We start from the raw sequence: 10,577 nt of genomic DNA on the forward strand, positions 1-10,577 counted from the left end.
CCCCACAACCTTCACACAGATTACATATAGTTGCATTGTTTGACAGCACTATCATTGTGTATTTTGGATTAAAGTCAAATAGATTTTTCAGATATTAACCACTTGAACCGTCAATACTTAATAAACTTGACCTTTCACACTGTCCTTAGTCTGCTCTTTTTCTCCTCTACACCAAATATTTTAGCCGAAAATAGCCAGGCCTATAGGACTCCTTAGTTGAGAGATGAAGCAGGGAACCCCACAACCTTCACAGATTACATATAGTTATTTTCAGTTATTAACCACTTCAACAATCAATACTTAATAAATCAATACTTAATAAACTTGACCTTTCACACCGTCCTTAGTCTGCTCTTTAGTTAGTCTGCTCTTTTTTTTTTTTTTTTTCTTTTTTTTGCAATTTTTTTTTCTTTTTTTCTTTTTTTTAGACGTTGCCCATCCAGTATTTTGTGCTTGCCACTGATGCTGTGAGCCTTTCCTTGAAGCTTTCGAAGGTCTGAAACTCTGATGGCAGCTTTATAGTCGAGAAACAGGTGGAGGCTTGGGGAAGCTGGATGTTGTGAAGTTCAACATATAGGTGCTGGGGCAGCACACTCCACCCGGTCCAGAACTCGATCAGTTTCTTGAGTTCCCCTGAAGACGCTACAAAGACAAGGACATATTTCAGAAGAGGACTTTTTAAAACATGCTTAAGTTAAAAGGTTTGCATTGCATTTATAGTCTCCTCACCATTCTCGATGTAGGTCCGCAGGTGACCGGTGACGAGGCACGTCGCTTCTATTTTCTCTTCGTCCATGCGCTCGTCTTCCTCGTCACTGTCTGTGGGCCAGACAATCCTTTTGAGGACCATCTAGAAAATAAAGATGTGTTAAGTGGATAAAAGTTGAAAAAGCGCACAAACCCCCCAAAAAGGCCTTCACACAGTTGTAGATCTCATGATTGGATTGTATAAAAATGTATAGTGCTTTATAGTTTAATGCAGTGGTTGCCAACCTGTGGGTCAGGACCCCCAGGGGGACCCCCAAATGATTTTGGAGGGTCAGCAGATGATTAACTAAATGTGCAACATTGCTCAACAGTAAACAAACCATCATAAAGTTTAAGTGTATAGAGGGTATCTGCACATTTCTAAAGTGACAATGTAAGGAATGTAATACCTCTAAAATGACAAATTAAACATTGGCCAAATTGTCAAATATTAAAGGCGGAAATTTTGAAAATAGCTGATCGACATGCACACAACGCAAGGCGTTGTGAGCATGTAGATCTGCTACCCTATTCACAGCCCACCCACTCAGCAACTTCCTTGTGCCAAAGTCAAGTTTTGAAAGGTAAACTCCTGCTAAAAGCCCATAGAGTTAACACAGAAATCACTGCTGAGAAATTTGCTCAGTGGGTGTACCGTGAAAAGGGCTAATAATGCCTCAACTCATAGTGCTTGTCGGGGTGGGGTCCAAGTTAAAATAGGATTATTTTGGGGGTCACAGCCTAAAAAGGTTGAGAACCAATGGTCTAATGCACAATAATTAAAAAATTACCTCTGGAGCCAACACCTGCTTAGCGGCCCGGGGGAACAAGACCTCTGCCAGGGAGGGTCTATCCCTCAGCATATCCAGGACCCCGGTGTCCTTCAAGCCCTTCCGGATCTGCTTGACCTGGCCCTTACGTCGTTCAATCACCTGGATAAAAGACAAATGTATTTAAAAACAAGTACCACTTTCTTGTCAATGAATTGCTATACAAATATTCACACCCCAAAAAGCAGTTGTGAGCTTCAGCTATTTTCATCTTTTGAAATGGGGCTTAAGTGTTTAACTCCTGTTTTTCTAAATTAGGGGCCCATCCAAGAGTCACTTCCTACAAGTGACATTTCTATTTCAAATTATTTGAGTGAACCCCTCTCCCACACACACTCAAGTAATTTAAAATTCAAGACCAAATCCATTCATATTTCACACTTACCGCATGCTGCAGGATGTTTGCAGCTAGCCACAGCCTGTTCTCCGAATTGAGAGTAGGGAGATACCAGGAGACTCCCAGTGAGTCCACCTTGCCACGCTCCTCAGCAGTCAGCTCCCTCTGACTTTCAAGCTGCAATTTAAAAAACAGTTGTACAACACTTGTATGTTCTCAAAGTAAAGCAGTTAGCATAGGTAGAATCAAAAGAATAGTATATAACTTACTAGAGACACAACCTCGACAACGTCCATGTCTGGACAATCGGCGATGTCCAAATCGAGGTTGTCTTTATCACCTTTAAAGACAGGGCAACAGCTAAGCCAATAGTGTACAAGTTAAGTATGCAAAACTAGCAACTTCCTCTACTCGTTATGTCAATACTGCCCTACCAGTCTATGTATGAACTAGTATGCAAATATCTGTACCTTTGATGAGCTGCACAATCACGGGACTGAGTCCCGTGAATGCTGGACCTCCATGTATAAAGGTGTGGCCTATGGCTCGACCTGCGACCCTGAAGAGGTCTCCCTCTTCAAGGACCCGCGAGGTGGAAGGCACCTTGTGGTCCTCTGAACCCTCAAAGAGCAAGGTTCTGCCCGTGTTGTCTAGGATTTAGAGAAAAGGGGTACTGGGGTGTAAGTGATTCTTTTTCTAAAATAAATCAAGTCAATGTTCTGATAGCAATTTTTAATGAGAGCATTACACATTTTGAGAACTCACCAAGGTTGATGTCAAAGCCATTTTCGATTTTGTCCATCACCGTCCCAAAAAATTGCTGCCTCAGTCCGTCACCGAACGCAGATTCTCCTATAATAGAAACAAAGTATCGATTCAGATCAAAGCAATGTCGGATGTGTAGATCAGGGCGAAATTATTTGTAACTTATACAAGTACTATAATTGGCTAATAGCATGCATGTTTTTTTCTGTCCTAGTAACTCAGTCGATACATCATTCTGGGTTTGACTCCCAGGCACCCACAACTCAACATATGAGTAACTACCATAACACGATCTGACAAAAGTTAACCAAAACTAACATACTGGGAGCTGACAGTAGGTGTGGTGGTGTTCCACCTTTGAGTGCATTGTAAAGGGTGTAAGACACCCCAATTGCACAGCTGAAAGTAAAACTCACTCTGGTGTACTTTCAGTAGAACGCATTCCATGTGATATACCTACCACCCAATATTACAGAGAAGGGGCTTGCCCACTGGACACCTGGCCGCTTGTAAAAAGCCAGGAGGGCCCTCTCTCTGTCCACCTCGCTGCTATTCATGTCCACCCTGGCCACCAGCTCCTCCTCGTTCCTGGCTCCACTGAGGAGCCACCGCCTGTAGGCGTTGGCAGCACTCAGGAGGTCAGCCTCTGTCTTCCAGTCTGGGGGAGTTGGAAAAACAAGAACAAATAACAAGCGTCAAAATGCTTCTGTTAACTTTTGCAGGACTAAAACATTGCAACACTAGTACATACATATTTATTTGTGTAGCACATATACAGTTTTTAACTAAATTTTAACTGGTAAGATTTTTCAACTTGATGAGCCAATAGCCACTTGTGTACCTGAAGTTCCCAAGGTGGCCGGGGACATAGAGTCCTGGCTCCCTGATGGGCCCGGGGTCGGATCACTTCCAGAGCTTCCCGGACCGGAGCTGGTACCGGCGAAAGTGCTGGTGGAGCTGGGTCCAGCACTGGTACCGGCGAAAGTGCTGGTGGAGCTGTGTCCAGCAGTTGAGGTTCCTTCACCAGGATCATCATCATCATCATTGCTAGATTTTCATAGAATGGTAGAAACAGAAAATAGTTAATTCATTGACAGAAAGTTAAGATACTGTCTAACACCGTGGTGGTGTAGCAGAGGATTATTACAGCAAATCATACCCATAATAGATATAATAAATGAATGAAAATGTCTTACTTCTGACAAACATCCACATGTTTCTCCATTTGACAAACATCCACATGTTTCTCCATTTCGGAGATTTCAAATAGTTCTGTGCAGAACAGACACTCAATATATGGGCCGGTTCCCATTGGCAGAGTCCCATAGGTATTCTAAAAAAATAAAAGAATAAAAATAAAAACAATAAAGAGGAGACAAGACCAAATATGTTAATACACATCATTTTTACTCCATTTAAAACCCCAATGTGCTCTGCTTTCAGGGAGGCTCGATGTGGATATGTGCTGCCTCAACTACAGCTAGCAATACATTTCCTTGACAAAACAAAATGTTATGACTGCACACATTTTGTTGTCTGGAGGAGCGGAGGTAGGTAATTGGGTACTTTTCAGGGGAAGGCGAGTATGCAGCAGGTAAGGTACTTAGATTCTGATACTTTAGCAGGTAGGGCCACGGTGAGTATTTAGGTAGCTGCTGAGGGTACTAAGGAGCGGAGGTAGCTGACCAGGAGGTAAGTAATTGGGTACTTTTCCAGGGGAAGGCGAGTATGCAGCAGGTAAGGTACTTAGATGCTCTTAGCAGGTAGGGGCCACGTTAAGTACTCAGGCAGGTAGGTAATCTGATACTTTAGCAGGTAGGGCCACGGTGAGTATTTAGATAGCTGCTGAGGGTACTAAGGACAGGTGCCAGTAAGGTAAAAACATTTCACAGATTGTCTGATGTGAGTGGAGAAAATGTTATATCTACATGAAACAATGCGAACATAATTTTGTTTTAAAAATGTGTTTTCCTTTCACCACAAAGTTACCTGCAGGTCTATGTCCCTCTGGAGAGGTCTGACATATACTGTTGCCGCCCTTATACCCAGCTCCTCCCTTGCCAGGTATGCCGGCGTGTAGCCGTCTGGGGGGCACTGAATGATGTCGAGTGCCTTGCAGCGGGTGGAACCCCGGGTCCTCAAGAGAACGAATCCCCCACTCTCCCTGAGTTGCGGGAACTTTGATTGGAGGACGTCCGCGAACTCAGATGAGTTGCAGTTTTTGTCTGAGAGAGATAAAAATGTTGCTCAATCTGCAGTAGTTTTTCAAATGCTGTGTACAATGCATTTACAATTTAGTAATTTAGCAGGCGCCCTTATCCAGGGCAATTTACAATAAGCAAGGTAAAAAACAAGGATTTGCTGTGTAGCAGTGATAGTTTAAAGGGCTGGTTCACCTCTGGGACAACCAGATCTTTATTTTATTGTTTGGGACAAGATCAACACAATCCTGAGTTATTCTTTGTGTTCAATCTGTATTTGATGCATCATCATTAATGCTGAAATATTAATATACCTCAAAACAGATTGAACACAAAAAAATAACTCCTGTACCGCTGTTACTACATTCCATATTTTTCAACAACCGACTCTAACCCTCACCTCCGTGGAGTGAGTTGTTAACTCGCCGGTCGAAATGACGGGCGTTCGCACAAGCGAGATTTTGCCAATAAGATCTGGTTGTCCCAGAGGTGAACTTGCCCTTTAAATACAATAGTTTAACCTACCTGGGAATGTTATTTTCCTCTCCCCCAACCCTCCACGTGTAAGCGTAGCTCTAGCTGCCAGAGATGGAACCTCCTGGTCCTTTCTGCCAGCTAGGCAAAAGAAGACATGGGTGTATGTCACCTTCTTCTTGGGCGCTGGGACAGGGGTGGACACTCTAGCCCGTGCAGGAACCACATATGGCTGGAACAACGACCTTGTAGCAGCTGGTAGTGATGAAAAAAAAGGGGTAGGAGCCGGGGGCAAAGGGAAGTTAAGTAACAATGGCAAATACTTTTTCAATACCAAGCTATTAAAATAGAATATATTCATACTTTTGCGGTTAGATAAACTTAGACTGGTTTAAACTTAGACTGGGTAGCCTACCTCCCTTATTTATGCACCCAAAGACCATTCATGAATTATGTTATTTTATGATGGTCCTACACTGTATATAAATAGTTTTTTTTTTAAATTATTCTTGGGTTAAATTGTCCCATTAGAAATCGAATCCACGTGACTGGCATATCAGAAATAATATAACAGAGAGGGGAAGAGAAGGGGAGACTTGTGGATATATGGTACTGCTGCAGCTATAACAGAGAGGGGAAGAGAAGGGGAGACTTGTGGATGGATATGGTACTGCTGCAGCTGATCCGACGGGGGGGAAATAAGAGGAGAGGAAAACCTTCAACACATTGAGTCACTGCCTCTCAGGCAGTCAAAGCATGTCATTGCGTCCTTCCTTCCCAGCTTTCCTTGGCTGACATCAACCCGTTACACACAGCAGTGCAAAGTGCATAATAATCGTCAATTCTGTGCTTTTTTATTAACTTATTGATCATGCTCCATTGTTGACTAAATTTCGTTTCATTTCGGCGTCTTTGGGCAAACCTTGACGTCGGTTTGCATCTAACAAGCGTGGGAGTCTGGAGAAGCTACTCTAGCGTCCAGTGTAACAGTTGGGAACGAGCACTAAACCAAATGCACTCAGTCACGTAGCACGCGACACGCTGCGGTGCGGTGTCGCGCTGTGACCGTGAGCTTGTATATCTGCTATTTTCTATACCCATGAATAGGCTGGCTGCAAGGTGTTTTAGACCAAAGAAACGTGAGAATTACCGTGATATGCAAATGTAAGCCAGCAGGCTGGCTGGCTGATAGTGGCACTGCACTGGCTGCGCAGAGTCAGACCTGTATTCTAACGGGAGATTTACAAAAGCCGGACAATAATGCGTCCGGCCACAGGTTGAGCTGGGAGGAGGACAGCAGTGTCAAAAACCGGACTGTCCGTCCAAAATCCGGACGTATGGCCACCCTAGAACATCACTGGGGTCTCAAAGGAGAGCTGTGGACGGGTCAAATCCATCCACCAGTGACATAATCGTTTGATAGTCTTTAGAATTCATTATTTTAACAAAATATTAACAACATATTTCGATTTTTATTATGGGATTCCCCATTGATGATGTCACTGGTGGATGGATTTTATCCTTCCACAGCACTACTTTGAGACTGTGACCCAGAAAAATTGTGGACCCATTATATGACAGAACTGCCAACCTTAAGACATTTTGGGGCCTTTTCCACCGACAAAGAACCGGTTCCAGTTCTTTCTCCCGCCTATGGGATGAACAATTCACTGGTTCTGGAACCAAGGTTCTTTGGTGGAAAAGGCCCCTTTGTACTCATGCGCTTTTCGCGCCCGCAGCGTAGTGGCTGCTATGAGATGTGAATTCACTTCAGAGGAGTGTTTAAAAAGTTTATCCAAGATTCTTAATATATTACCTGTTAAACTACTACTCCGAGGACTCGCACAACACCTACACGGCCAATCTCTGTTTATCTTTTTTTATATTGATCTGATTACTATCCCCGATATGTACAGCTCAGGCATTAGTTTAACATTGTGTAAAGCAGCCATCATAAAACGCATTTTGCATAACGTTGCGAGTCAACAATAACAGAGAAAGCAGGCTTATTATGTTTGATGCTAAGAATGGAAGCAAAAGGCCAACTCCTACCTCGAACGATGGGGCTAACCGACCCAAGACGGTCTGGTAGCGGCTGTGGCGGTGCTGGTAGCGGCTGTGGCGGTGCTGTTAGCGGCTGTGGCGGTGCTGGTACTCAGCCAGAGGAGGGAGAAACGACAGGTGTGGGAACAGGATTTGCCCCAGCTGTGGATCTGTCCCTCTCCTGCCTGTCTATGGCATCTGCCGCCTGCCTGAGGAGTTGGGCCGTTACATTAGGAGTAGGATTCGACATTTTGTCCTGGATGAAAGTCCTGGATGAAAACGTTTGTCCTCTGTCCTTGGTGTGTCTGTAGTGGAGTCCCTCTGCTGCTACGCGCGCTTTTGGAAGAGAGCGTTAAAATCCCGCTTACTCTTAACTCCACCAATCACCTTCTTGCGATTTGATAACCTGGCGTCACCTGACTAACTCCACCAATCACACCCTTGTTCATCTTAGCACCGCCCCTACCTTCTTTCTTTCTTTCTTTCTTTCTTTCTTTCTTTCTTTCTTTCTTTCCTTTCTTTCCTTTCTTTCTTTCTTTCCTTTCTTTTTCTCTTTCTTCTCTTTCTTTCTTTCTTTCTTTCTCTTTCTCTCTCTCTCTCTCTCTCTCTCTCTCTCTCTCTCTCTCTCTCTCTCTCTCTCTCAAAAGTTCATCTAATGTCACACATGAGGCCATTTACTTGTACTGTTTGCAGCAAAGGCTTTGGTAAAATTGACACTCTAAAAGCACAAATGATGACTCACACAGGAGAAAGGCCCTTTACTTGTAATGTGTGTGGCAAAAGTTGTAGTCGCATGCAAGGTCTAAAAACACACATGAGGACACACACTGGGGAAAAGCCATTTACTTGTACTGTTTGCAGCAAAGGCTTTGGTAAAATTGACACTCTAAAAGCACAAATGATGACTCACACAGGAGAAAGGCCCTTTACTTGTAAGGTTTGTGGCAAAAGTTGTAGTCGCATGCAAGGTCTAAAAACACACATGAGGACACACACTGGGGAAAAGCCATTTACTTGTACTGTTTGCAGCAAAGGCTTTGGTAAAATTGACACTCTAAAAGCACAAATGATGACTCACACAGGAGAAAGGCCCTTTACTTGTAAGGTTTGTGGCAAAAGTTGTAGTCGCATGCAAGGTCTAAAAACACACATGAGGACACACACTGGGGAAAAGCCATTTACTTGTACTGTTTGCAGCAAAGGCTTTGGTAAAATTGACACTCTAAAAGCACAAATGATGACTCACACAGGAGAAAGGCCCTTTACTTGTAAGGTTTGTGGTAAAGGTTTTATTCGCAGGGAAGGTCTAAAAGTTCACATGATGACTCACACAGGAGAAAGGCACTTTAATTGTAAGGTTTGTGGCAAAGGTTTTAGTTGCATGCAAGGTCTGAAAATACACATTGTTACAAAGACCCCCACGCACCTTCACTTCACGTGGCTAGTCGTTACGTAGCCATAGTTACATGTTGAAGGTTGAAATTTCCATATCCCATATTTGGCCCGGACAACCTATAACTCCATATATAGGGGAGATGCAAGCAGCTCTCGAGGAAAGACCCCATCGCCTTCCGTACGAGTCGGGATGTCTGGCACAACCCAGATATCTCTGCCTTATAAAGACGCATTCCTCGACTCAGACCTTATCGCCAGGATCACCTAAGCTTATAGCTTATCATCACATCCAACCATCTCAAGATACTCAGCTAGTTCTCCCAGCAAGACTTCAGGGCCTTCCGTACGATTCAAGGCATCTCGGTTAAGTCCCTTTGGAGTAGCAATTTTATACACATGATGACCCATACAGGGTAAAGACCTTTACTTGTACGGTATGTGGCAAAGGCTGTAGTCAAAGTGGTGATCTTAAACGACACATGCAGACTCATACATGAGAAAAGTAATTTAATTGTACAAAATGCGGCAAGGGCTTAAGACTTCAGGGCCTTCCGTACGATTCAAGGCATCTCGGTTAAGTCCCTTTAGAGTAGCAATTTTATACACATGATGACCCATACAGGGTAAAGACCTTTACTTGTACGGTATGTGGCAAAGGCTGTAGTCAAAGTGGTGATCTTAAACGACACATGCAGACTCATACATGAGAAAAGTAATTTAATTGTACAAAATGCGGCAAGGGCTTAAGTCAGATGTATAATTTGAAAAAGCACACAATGACCCATACAGTGGGGGGAAAAAAACATTTAGTTGCTTTTTCTTGGCAAATGCTCTGGTCAATATATAACATTTGCTCTGAACATGATTATCAGTGTTCACCCACTGGGGTTTGCTTGTGTTCACAGATGTCATGTACATACATGTTTATCTTTCAATAAAGTTTTCAAAGCTCTGATTCCCTTGGGTGTGATATATGATGTGTGTGCCTTCCTCATAACTACAGTTTTATATCCTGCATTCCTTGTACTACAACTATTACTGCAAGGTAATACGACGATAGGGGGAGGGGAGAGGTCAGAGGGCAGTCACGCCGAAGCCTACTCATCCTCCCCCCTCCCCCCAGCCCCTTCCCCAAGACACTATGGGCCTTCTCCATCTGGCCAGTGATGTTATCGGACCAGTTATATGGCAGTTACACATATTACATGGAGATCATATAATGGAGATCCATGTACTTTATATAGTACATCCCTTTTATGCCCAATGCCCATACATGGAGAGATCCCTGTCTGAACCAGCCGCACAGATGGGCTGTCTTATAGTATATTAGTATATATAGTATAGTAAAGTATATGGGCATTCCCACATATGAAGTCATTAGGTATGGGCTTAATATTGATGATATCAGGGATCTCCATGTATGGGCATAAAAGACATCTGTTTGAGTGGTTCCCATGACATCGAAACATACATTATCTTTTATGCCCACATGGAGATCCCCATCTGAACCAGCCACACAGATATGGGCCCCAGTGATATATCAATGACATTGTGGATCTTCATATATGGGCATAAAATGGATTATGGGGAATACCCATATATGGACTTGTTATGTCACAGTGATGTGTCAAGGGAATCAACACAGACTGTAAAAATGTGTACACTGTGGGGAACGGGAAGCAAGACACAAGTCAAATTCACAGGTTAAGCCGCTAACAGGGCGTTTTATTTAGAGAAGGAGACTGCAAAAAGGTAATTGAAAGGTTCTTAAATGTTCAACTGAAA

This window comes from Nannobrachium achirus, assembly GCF_963921795.1.
Source record: "Nannobrachium achirus genome assembly, chromosome: 23".
Classification (NCBI taxonomy): domain Eukaryota; kingdom Metazoa; phylum Chordata; class Actinopteri; order Myctophiformes; family Myctophidae; genus Nannobrachium; species Nannobrachium achirus.